The 11,566-nt window shown below is 48.4% G+C and overlaps 1 protein-coding gene across 1 annotated transcript in view; it reads right to left on the reverse strand.

Moving 5' to 3' along the window:
* has2 (hyaluronan synthase 2) overlaps positions 1-9,094 on the reverse strand; it is a 28,764-nt gene extending 19,670 nt beyond the window's left edge. Inside the window, exon 1 of the mRNA XM_072466918.1 lies at positions 8,134-9,094. The gene's annotated coding sequence lies outside the window, so the exon portion shown is untranslated. The remainder of the gene's footprint in view (positions 1-8,133) is intronic.
* Between the last annotated feature and the right edge of the window lie 2,472 nt (positions 9,095-11,566).

An 11,566-nucleotide genomic window follows, 5' to 3' on the forward strand; every position in this document is an offset into this window, starting at 1 on the left:
GAGATGCCTCAGCGTAGCTTGCACTCAACGTGAGTGTATGGCATGACCAACACCAAGCTGGAAGGGAGTTTGGGGGATCTCACTTTATTGAGAAACCTTGTCAGGAAGGTCTGGAAATGATGATGAAGTTTAATGGATGTTGCAGGGTTAACAGGAGAGGCAGCCCATTCCCAAAAGGAAATGGAAGCAGATAGTGGATTGAAGAACTGCCAATAAGTGAGAACATCAGTAAGTGGAGTTCAGAATCTCTCCATTCAATTGTTTAATGGAGCATTTCTTTCTGTTCGACATTATTTATGTTTTATGGCCCTCAAGATAGTTGTTCAATTGCCTCCCCAACCTTTGAGCTTCTCTCTCACACTACTTAACGATTCAATAACCAAACTAATTACATCCAATTCACAGCAACCAGGCTGCTTCACGCTCTTGTTTATGTTGCACATGAGTCTGATCTCACCCATATTCATCTCATTCTGTCAACATATCCTTGTATCCCTTTCTCTCGCTTGTTTATCCAGCTTACCCTTAATTGCATCGATACTGTTCACCTCGACTGCTCTCTGTGGTAGTGAGCTCCACATTCCCACCACTTTTCTGTATGAAGAAGTTACGCTTGAATTCTTGATTGGATACAGTAGCGCCCGTCTTATTCATAGGCCCTGGGCTGGAGTCTCCGCAGCCCCGTGCCAAAATCGCGTTCGGCGCGGGGGCGGAGAAACCACTTTCACGCCGAAATCGGCCTGGCGAGAATCGGCATGGACGCGGAGTATGCCGAGCGGCTGGGGGCTCATTGACAAGAGGCCCGCCCAGCGATCCTCCGCTCCCGACCGGCCAAGTTCCCGACCACGTGGTTTTAACCGCCTATCGAGATGCTAGCGTGGCGGCTGCAGACTCAGTCCGCGGCCACCCTGGTGGGGGGCAGGGTGATCGCACACCAGGGTGGGTCTTATAGGTGGCCGGGGAGTGCCTGTGCGCAGATAGATGCTCGGGCACGCGCCTGATCAGGGGGTCTAATTTTTGCGCCTGGCTCTGAATCCGCCATGGAGCTTGAGGCCGCCGCCGTGCACACGCGCAAACTCCATACCGGAGGTGCGGGGGCCCGTATCCGCAGCTAGAGCTGCGAGATTTACTCCGGGTCCCTGCTGGCCACCTGCAGGGCATTGAATTAGCTGTACCTTTTTTAAAAATAAATTTAGAGTACCCAATTATTATTTTTTTCCAATTAAGGGGCAATTTAGCCAATCCACCTACCCTGCACATCTTTGGGTTGTGGGGGCGGAACCCACTCAGACACGGGGAGAATGTGCAAACTCCACACGGACAGTGACCCAGTGCCAGGATTCGAACCCAGGCCCTCCGCACCACAGTCTCAGTGCTATCCACTGCGCCACATGCACCCCCCCTTAGCTGTATCTTTTAACAGGAATCTCTGGAGTAAAACCCCAGCGTTTTTACTCTGGTGTGGGTCATAGCACCATTTTGGGAGATTCCAGCCCCCTATTTTTGGATTCTGAAAAATGACTTGACAAATATCAGTGAATAGAACAGGTCCCAAGCTCCTTACAGACTCAGATCAGTACCTGGGTCCGTGTAAATCAGACAGGATGTTTTGGCTTCAATATGCTGTCAATGCTGACTGAGTGAGTTGATCAAGAGGCTCAGGTAAGCAGTATTCTGGATCCGAGAGGGGGAAATCAAATCATTTCCTCAGTTGTGATCACCATGAAATGGTTTCCTCCCTCCTCCATCCCATACTGCCCTCATTAAAAGTGGGGTATGCCGTGGTGAGTGGCACTGTGGTTAGCACTGCTGCCTCACAGCACCGGGGACCCGGACTCGATTCCGACCTTAGGTGATTGTGTGGAATTGGCACATTCTCCCCGTGTCTGTGTGGGTTACCTCCGGGTACTCCGGTTTCTTCTCAGTCCAAATGATGTGTAGGTTATGTGGATTGACCATGTTAAATTGCCCTTAGTGTCCAAAAGGTTAGCACTGCTGCCTCATGGCGCCGAGGTCCCGGGTTCAAACCCGGCTCTGGGTCACTGTCCGTGTGGAGTTTGCACATTCTCCCCCTGTCTGCATGGGTCTCACCCCCACAACCCAAAGATGTGTATGGTAGGTGAATTGGCCACGCTAAATTGCCCCTTAATTGGAAAAAAAGAATTGGGTCTTCTAAATTTAAAAAAAAGTGTTCAAAAGGTTAGGTGGGATTATGGGGATAGGGTGGAGGTGTGGGCTTAGGTAGGGTGCACTTTCGGAGGGTCGGTGCAGACCTGATGGGCCGAATGGCCTCCTTCTGCATTGCAGCGATTCTATGGTTCTCACAAGGACAGGTTGGGTCCCCGCATGGTTAAATACCCTGCTCATATTGACTGCCTAAACTCACACATGAAATATGTAGACTTGAGCAAGTCTAAGAACATGTGAAGTGGGAGCTGGTGTAGGCCATTTAGCTCTGCAACCCTATTCCACATCATGGTCAACCTTCTATCCCACTCCAATGTTCCACCCTATCCCCACATCCTTCAACTCCCTTCGTGTCCAAAAATTGTTCAACTTGAAGAGCTCTCTGGGGTGAAGAGTTCCAAAGATTCACAAGATTCTTCATCAAAGAAGGCGGCGCCGGAGCGAGGCGACTCTCTGCGAACTCTCCCCAACAGATCCACTTTTTACTTAACTTATACTCGTTCTAATCTTTTATCTTGTGTTGCCCTATTATGTATTTTCTTTTATTCCCTTTTCTTCCCATGTACTTGATTATCTGTTGAGCTGCTCGCAGAAAAATACTTTTCACTGTACCTCGGTACACGTGACAATAAACAAATCCAACCCAATCCAATCCAATTCGCAGCCCGTTGACTGAGGAAATTTCTCCTCACCTCTGTGCTGTGTGGCCCAGCTGTTATCCCTAAATTCTAAGCTCTCTATCCAGCATCAACCCCGTCAAACCCCTTGGGGCTAGTAAAGCTGGCAACCCACATTATCCCACAAAACAAATATCTTTGAAAAAGATTTTTTTTAATGAAAAAGATGAATGGAAATATAAGAATTTTGTTCAGAGCAAGGAATTTGATTATTCTGCTTGTAACACAATGATTGTTAAAGTGTAAATATACCCCCCGGGAAGTGCCTTTAGATATATGCAGGTGAGGGCTTTTGTGAGGCGACAGGTGAGGGAATTCCCGTTGCTCCCGGCACAAGAAGTTCAAGATAGGGTGATCTCGGGGGTATGGGTCAGGGAGGGCAAGGTGTCGGAAATACACCAGGAGTTGAAAGAAGAGGGGGAAGCGCTGGTAGAAAAGTTGAAGGGTAAATGGGAGGAGGAGCTAGGGGTGGAGATCGAGGAAGATCTGTGGGCTGATGCCCTAGGTAGGGTTAATTCCTCCTCCTCCTCGTGTGCCAGGCTCAGCCTGATACAATTTAAGGTGGTCCACAGAGCGCACTTGACGGGGGTGAGGCTGAGTAGGTTCTTTGGGGTGGAGGACAGATGTGGAAGGTGCTCAGGGAGCCCGGCGAACCATGTCCATATGTTTTGGTCACGCCCGGCACTGGAGGGGTTCTGGAGAGGAGTGGTGGGAGCAATATCTCAGGTGGTGAAAGTCCGGGTCAAGCCAAGCTGGGGGCTAGCAATATTTGGAGTAGTGGACGAACCGGGAGTGCAGGAGGCGAAAGAGGCCGGCATTCTGGCCTTTGCATCCCTAGTAGCCCAGCGAAGGATCTTGCTAATGTGGAAGGAGGCGAAGCCCCCCAGCCTGGAGGCCTGGATAAACGATATGGCTGGGTTCATAAAGTTGGAGAGGATTAAGTTCGCCTTGAGAGGGTCTGCGCAGGGGTTCTACAGGCGGTGGCAACCGTTCCTAGACTATCTCGCAGAGCGTTAGAGGAAGATCGGTCAGCAGCAGCAGCAACCTTGGGGGGGGGGCTGGTGGGGACGTCCTGGGAGGGGGGGGGAAAGGGGGGACTGTCTGGGAGGGTGGATGAGCAAGAGATAACATGAAGGGTTGGGGAAACTGGCACGTACGGGTGAGGGCCAGTGTACAAAGCTGTGTAAATCTATCATTTTGCCTTGTATATATCTTGCTCTGTGCGATTTCTCGGTTTTTTTTGTTACGGGGGGGGGGGGGTGGTTATTGTTTGTAAGGGAGAAAAATTGTGTTAAAAAACTTTAATAATTTTTTTTTTTAAAGTGTAAATATACCTTGCATTTTTACTAGTTTGGCATGAAGCTGTTCCCGGGAGTAAGTCAGCGAGGTACAAAAACTAGACGACAGTCTGAAGATTGGTGCATACATTCCATTTTATTTTCCATGTTCTATCTATAGAATATGTTCAAACAGCTTCGATCTATTTGATAATTCAGATTGATACATCATCAAACTCTATATCCAAAGCTCCTTGTTATTCATGAATGAAAGCATAATAAAAAAGTGATGTGCTAGGTATTTGAGGGACAGGACAAGGCAGAATCTATGATGTCACATGTGAAACAAAATTTGTCACAGTTAAACACAAAGGTTCCTGTAACAATATCACTTAACGGAACACTCTCTCCATGAAACGGCAGCCGTGGCTAAGTGTGTACGGTTAAGGAAACTCGATGGGCCGAATGGTCTAATTCTGCTTGTGTTTTTTATGGTATTACCCAGTGCTGAGCTTTTTAAGAGGGTTTGCCTGCTTGGTAGTCTAGGTTTTAAATAGTTGAACACCTGGTCAAACATCGATCCCGCAGTATACAAAATATACAGCACAGTTTACACATGGAGGTAGTGAGACCTCCAGACCTGGGCACTCATTCTGATGAATGGTAGCTGTATCAGCCCTGACTCAATGGTTAACACTTTGGTCTCTATGTCAAGAGCGTTGCGGGCTAAAATCTCACTCCAGAGGCTGGGGCTGACATTACAGTGAGGCGGTATGTACGGGGGGGGGGTGGTAGGGAGGCTGGGGGGAGAGGCCGGCACTGTGGAAAGTGGCCTCTCGGATGGACGTCAAAGATTCTATGGCACTATTTTGAACAGCAGAGCAGGTGAGTTGCCACCTGGACTTCTGGCCAATAGTTATCCCTCACCCAGTATCACTAAAAACATGTTACTGTTGTGGGAAGTTGTGCATGAATTGGCTGCTGCATTGCCCTCTCTTCCAACGGCTTTGCAATGTGAACAGTGTTATATAAATGAAAATCTTTCCAAAGGTGCACTAGCTGAGACCAGCGCCTCGATAACTCAATGGATTGAATGATGGCCTTGTGGTTCCAGAAGTCTTACTACTTTCTTACCAATGCTGTGCAAATTCATGAAGCATCCATATTTTTAGAGTGGGGTGGCAGTGGTTAACACTGCTGTCTCACAGCACCAGAGACCAGGGTTTGATTCTGATCTTGGGTGACTGTGCGGAGTCTGCACATTCTTCCTGTGTCTTTGTGAGTTTCCTCCAGGTGCTCCGGTTTCCTCCCACAAGTCCCGAAAGACGTGCCTGTTAGGTGAATTGGACATTCTGAATTCTGTGTACCCGAACAGGCGCCGGAATGTGGCGACTAGGGGATTTTCACAGTAACTTCATTGCTGTGTTAATGTAAGCCTACTTGTGACACTAATAAAGATTAATGATTATTAAGGTGCATTGGTTGTGCTTAATTACCCCTAAGTGTCCAAAGATGTACAGGTTAGGTGGGTTACAGGCATGGAGGCGACAGAGTGGGCCTATGTAGGGTGCTCGTTCAGAGGGTTGGTGAAGACTCAATGGGCCGAATGGCCTCCATCTGTTCTGTAGGGGTTCTATGGGTTTTATGAATGTCATGAGGAGGGAGTTTGGAGTCAGATTAACTAGAGATGAACAGGAGTGTGATTGTCCCCACAGAATGAAACCAGATGACCCCGGCCGAGGTCTCTTATTGCATATGGTTATTGTAGGACAGGTTATCGCTTCTCTCTGCACTAAAGCTCAGAGGAACTTGTTTCTAATAACATTCAAACCCAGCCTCAACGCTAATCACGTCCATCTGGTAAGCAGTGAGCCTGACTTCACTGAGAGTCCCACCCTGCAGATGCGGAGTTCGGGGTTACATCTGGAACTGATTTACTGAACTAACCGAGCAACAATCAGGACACTGTACCCTGCTCGCTAAAACAATCCCTGGATTCACAGATCCCGCATAATTTCACTTCCAGATAAGGAGCCAGTCAGAAATCAAGTGACTGCTCTGAGCTCAATTGAAGAATAGCTCCTGTGGTGGGAGAAGCGGAGATTGCAATGGGGTCCCTGTCGACAATGAATAAAGAGCCAGCTCAGCCTTTGAGGGCGAGCAGGATAAAGGAAGAGGGTGGGATTTGGGGAGGGAGGAATAGGGGGAGGGTTGGGGAGGGTCCCCCTCCCCCCCCCCCCCCCTCCATGGTGAGGGGAGGTAAACATTGGCTGCACTTGTAACTAATGATGAATGCATGTCCACCGCCATCTCAATACAATGCTGTAATTTTAAATACAGATATCATTCACCCATCATATTTAACCCCTGCGGCCAGGGCGATGAAACGATCATTTCCTGCCTGGAACCTTGATGGGAACGTTAAAAGACACGGGCACATTCCACTCAATGGATCCCCATTGATTGTTAATATTCAGGCCTCTGACCATGTTCCTGTCAGCTAGTCAGTCAGTGCGTTTAAATCTTTTACCAACTTGCAGACACCTCAAGGCAGACTCAGGACTGAATATTCCACACACACACCCTGGTGGAAAAGGGAAGAGGGCGCGATTCAGAGTGTGTGTGTTTGTGAGATGGACACAATTGCATCAATGTTTAACTGAGCTGGGCTCTGCAATTCTGCCTTTCTCGGACACAGGGATTTCTTTGTGTTGTCTATTGAGAGCCCAAACATTTAATTTGAGGATGACCCAGATGTTTGTCAATGCACAAGGGTGGGTTTGGCCAGGGGGACTGGGCAGTCTGAGGGCAGGCTGCAAGTTGGCACCAGACCTGGTCAGGACTCTGCTTTCACTTGGTGACATTTCAAGTTGGTATCAGTTGAGTTAATTCCAGAAATCAGGAATGGAAGAGGGAATGTCCCCCCCGGTCCCCCCCCCCCCCCCCCCCCCCCCCCCACACACACACACAGTACTGGATCATTACCAGGTGCTTTACAGTAGCATGATGGGGATATCCTCCAGATCCATTGTTAAAGCTTCTCATCTTCTGCTCCTCACGCGTCATTCCCGGGGAGCTCCCGAATCCCGAGTGGGGAAATTCCTCTGCAGCCAATGGGATCTTTGGGAGTGACGTGGGCTGGGGCTGTGACAGAGAGAGGAGGGAGGGGGGGAGAGGGAAGGGGAGTTCCCCAGGCTGCAGACAGGAGGGTTCCAGTCCAGAGTGCAGACGGTCTCGGACACACTCACTCCCCAAACCCACTGACACAAACCAAAAAAAACCTGCCTTCTCCAACTTGCTTCTCATTCACCCCCACCCCCAAACCAGGCAAAAAAACTCCCAACTGGAACATGCATAATTAGCCCAGGCTCCCTCCCAAAGAAAATTAAGTCTTAGTTCAAAGTAAGACTGAAAACTGGTCAATAATTGAGCGTAAAAATTGTGTTTGAAAACGTACCGTTTCTTTAACATCAAAGCTGTAAGTGGCAGGCTGTGGGTTACAGAGACGGGCATTATCATTTGTGTTTCCAGTGTAAGGCAGTGTGGAAACGCCTTGTGCTGTATCCCTGTGTAACATGATCTTCAAATCCCTCCAAAACACACCAGAAATGCAGTTTAATGGAGGGGGGGGGGGGGGGGTGGATTGGGCTGGGAGGAGGCTCCTCGCTTTCTGTACCTTCCTCCGAGGCAAGGTTTGGTGTCTGGGGTCTGCATGGTGATCCCTGGGTACATGCGACCACTGTGACAGACAACCGTCAGGGCATCTGGCCAGAGCTTCATCCAAATCTTCACTTAAATAAAACGGAGGAGGTTTTCACACAAGAGATTCTTTCATTTCTTGCCCTAATCTTTCCAAATCAGTCACTTGGAATTACAGTTCACATTCACAATCATCACCCCCCCCCCCCCTACCCCAACCTCTGCTTGCAATTAAAAGTACTAAAGGCGAGTTCCTCTGGGTGAACGTGTTAATACAAAAGGTTTGGACTTACCTTTGATCCGCGGTTTGGAGTTGTCCTGCTTCTTTCTGCTGGATTTCAAAGTTCACTGGGACCCCCGTGTGTGTGTGTGTGGTCCACAAGTCTGATCGCTCTCAAATGTTCAAGTCTTCAGGATTTTGAAGTCAGTGCCTTTCATGATGTACTTGCATCAGAGGAGGAGCAGGAGGGAGGGGGGAAAAAAGACTCCTTGGGATTTCAAACCGGAGTTCTGTGCAGAAATCCTCCTTCTCCAAACACTCACCTCCCCCCCCAAAAAAAAAAACCCGCACCAACTTTCCAAATAAAAAGGACTCTTCAAGTTCCAATTGCAGTTTTTTGGGGTGTTAAATAAAGGACTTTCCCCCGCTGCTACTGCAGACTTCACAACCAGCAATAAATAATTAAATAGTTCGAAATGTCTCAAAAGTTCCTGACCAAACGAAAAAGTGATATATTCACAATTGAATCTCGTACACGTTCCAGCAATGCAGCCAGCCCCCAGGTTGACTGAAATGAACGTAAGTTCCTTTAAACTAAACTCTCGGACAAGCCAAACCTTTTTTTTTTTGGTGGGTCGGTTCTCCTACTTCTGAGCTGATTTTTTTCTAACTCCAAGTGCAGCCGAGAGGAAGTGTCGCGGACTTTTATAACAAGCCTAACCTTTTTTTTTCTCCCTTGATAATGAATCGGTGGGGTTTCGGGAGGGGGGTTCCTGTGGGGGTGGGACGTCTGAACCCGCCCCCTGGCACACACTGACTTTACAGATGGCCATATCAGAGCTCCTTGAAAGCTCAATCGGCCACTTTACTTATCCTCACACATAAAAAGTAGCCCCTAAACTTTGGACATGTTTGCCCCTGCAGACACTCAGCACACACACAGTCCATCCTTCCCAAGAAACTGCTGGTGAACATCACCTGGACCAAACTCAGCCGCCTTTTGAAAGCTGTGTGCCGCTTCCAAAGAGTTAGCCCGCACTGGAGGGGCCGAATGGCCGCCTCTCTCTGGTTCTTACCATTCCATGATTCCATGCTAGGCTTACCTGAGCGTGCAATCTGAGTGTCTGCTTCTCTCTCTCGCAGACACACACATGCATACATTGAATAATGCAGCTAGGAAGGAGGCCATCCGGCCCGACGTGTGCGTGCTAGCCCACCGAAAGAGCTGTCCAAATTCAGTCCCCACTCCCCTCCCTCGCCCCCGCCCATCGCCAGTGCAAAGATTTCTGGCTGTGCTTGATATTCACTCAGTGGCTGCAGCGTCTGGCTAGTTTAAAACTTGTCTATTGTCTTATCTGGGGTGTGATTGAGAGAGCGGGCCTCTGTAAAAAGACAATGGGACGGAATTTAGAATACGGGAGACTCGCTTTACCAAAGGTTTTCCTTTCCGTCTGCTCTGTAACAATGGCTCTGGAACGGTCAACAGAGGGCGCCGCTGGCGGCCACACTGTACACAGCCCAGGGACAGCAAGGGATGTGCAAGAAATCCGCTTCCAGCGGATATTCACACAGTGGTGAAACCGAATTAACACTTTAAGGCCAGTCCCGAGGTGAACTGATTTTTTTTTCTTCAAAAAATGTTAGCACTGTGGCTTCACAGCGCCAGGGTCCCAGGTTCGATTCCCGGCTTGGGTCACTGTCCGTGCGGAGTCTGCACGTTCTCCCCGTGTGTGCGTGGGTTTCCTCCGGGTGCTCCGGTTTCCTCCCACAGTCCCAAGATGTGCAGGTTAGGTGGATTGGCCGTGATAAATTGCCTTTCGTGTCCAAAAAGGTTAGGAGGGGTTATTGGGTTAGGGTGAAAGTGAGGGCTTATGTGGGGTAGGTGCAGACTTGATGGACCGAATGGCCTCCTTCTGCACTGTATATTCTATGTTCTATACAATTCCCCTCCCCTCAGTTCACTATCGCTGGTAAATTTTAGAAAACGACCGTCCCCCATTGCGCCACTGTGTCGGCTGCCCCAAGCTTTAGTGCCTCCCTCAGCACGTAGGCCTGGGCTTTGGAATGTGCCCGTCTGCAACACTCGGTCTGGAACAACTCTTTGCACTGGAAGACCAACAGGTTTCGGGCAGTCCAAAGAGCATCTTTCACCGAGTTGATGGTCCTCCAGCAACAGCCAATGTTAGACTCGGTGTGCATCCCTGGGAACAGCCCGTAGTAGAGCAGAGTCTTGCATCACGGAGTGGCTCGGAATGAACTTCGACAAAAAACACCTCGTCTCTCTCCAGACGTTCTTTGCAGAGGAACATTCCACAAGGAGGTGGACAATGGTTTCTTTCCCACCACAGTCACCTCAAGGACAAGGTGCGGATGGAGTGAGGCTCCGGGTGTATAGGAAGGATCTGACAGGGAGGGCCATTCTCACCACTAGCCAAGCTAGGTCTGGGTGCTTGTTTGAAAGTTCAGGTGAAATTGAATAGATTTTTACAGTACAAGAAGAAGCCATTCGGCCCGTTTCATCCGTGCTGGTGTCTATGCTCTCCACACTGGCCTTCTCCCACCCCTTTTCATCTCAGCCTGTCAGTATATCCTCCTTATCCTCCTTCCCGCTATTGTTTGATCATCTTCCCTTTTAATGTATCAATGCTATCCGCCATAAGCAGAGTGATAGTGAGTTCCACATTCTCACCACTCTCTGAATAAAGATCTTACGTTCCTGAATTCCCTTTTGGATTTATGAGTGCCTGTCATCTGTGCCCAAGTTCTGAATTCCTCCAACAAATGAAGACCTGCTCTTCCCTATTGCAAATATTTTGTTATTGTTGTAAAGTGCATTAACTGGTCTTGATAGCAGATACCGAGTGCGCTCCGGGTAAAGAGGGGTTAAATTTGAGGGGATAAAGGCTTGTGACTCCTCTCTAGGAGCAATGGGGAGGATAAAGCTGCCAGGATTCACCAGGAGGTGCATACACGCTCGCACCTCTTCAGAACGGTTACACCGAGGACATCATTCTGACAAAACCATGGCTCCTCGTGAAAGCCCATGTGTTGTTAACGTCTTAGCGGAGTTTTCAATGTCATGTTTTACAAGAATGCTTCGCAAAAATCTGACAAAGAGGTTAAAACTTTAAAAGAAACCCATTGGGAGTTTAAAATATATCAGTAACGATGCTTACAAAACGTTTATTTTGCTGGAGTTCGGATATTTTCAAATAAATTAAAGGCAATCTTACAATGTTAAAATATGTCTTTAAAAAAAATTTATGGGTCCATAAAAGTGCATTCGCTATAATAAGTACAAATCACATCTGTTTGGCAGCACGGTTTATAACGTCGGTGGAATTCTTAGATATAGTTCAGTTCAGTTTTTGGGGGAAATGCAGCTTGAGTTCCTGTTTCGCAGAATCTCATCAAATACTCACAAATACTGAATATAATTTGGTCAGAAGTGGCTCTGGTTCAAGGAAAACGTTCTTCTGGCAACAGAAGTAATGGTTTAGAGTTTA

Source organism: Scyliorhinus torazame, chromosome 11 (assembly GCF_047496885.1).
Source record: "Scyliorhinus torazame isolate Kashiwa2021f chromosome 11, sScyTor2.1, whole genome shotgun sequence".
Taxonomy (NCBI): domain Eukaryota; kingdom Metazoa; phylum Chordata; class Chondrichthyes; order Carcharhiniformes; family Scyliorhinidae; genus Scyliorhinus; species Scyliorhinus torazame.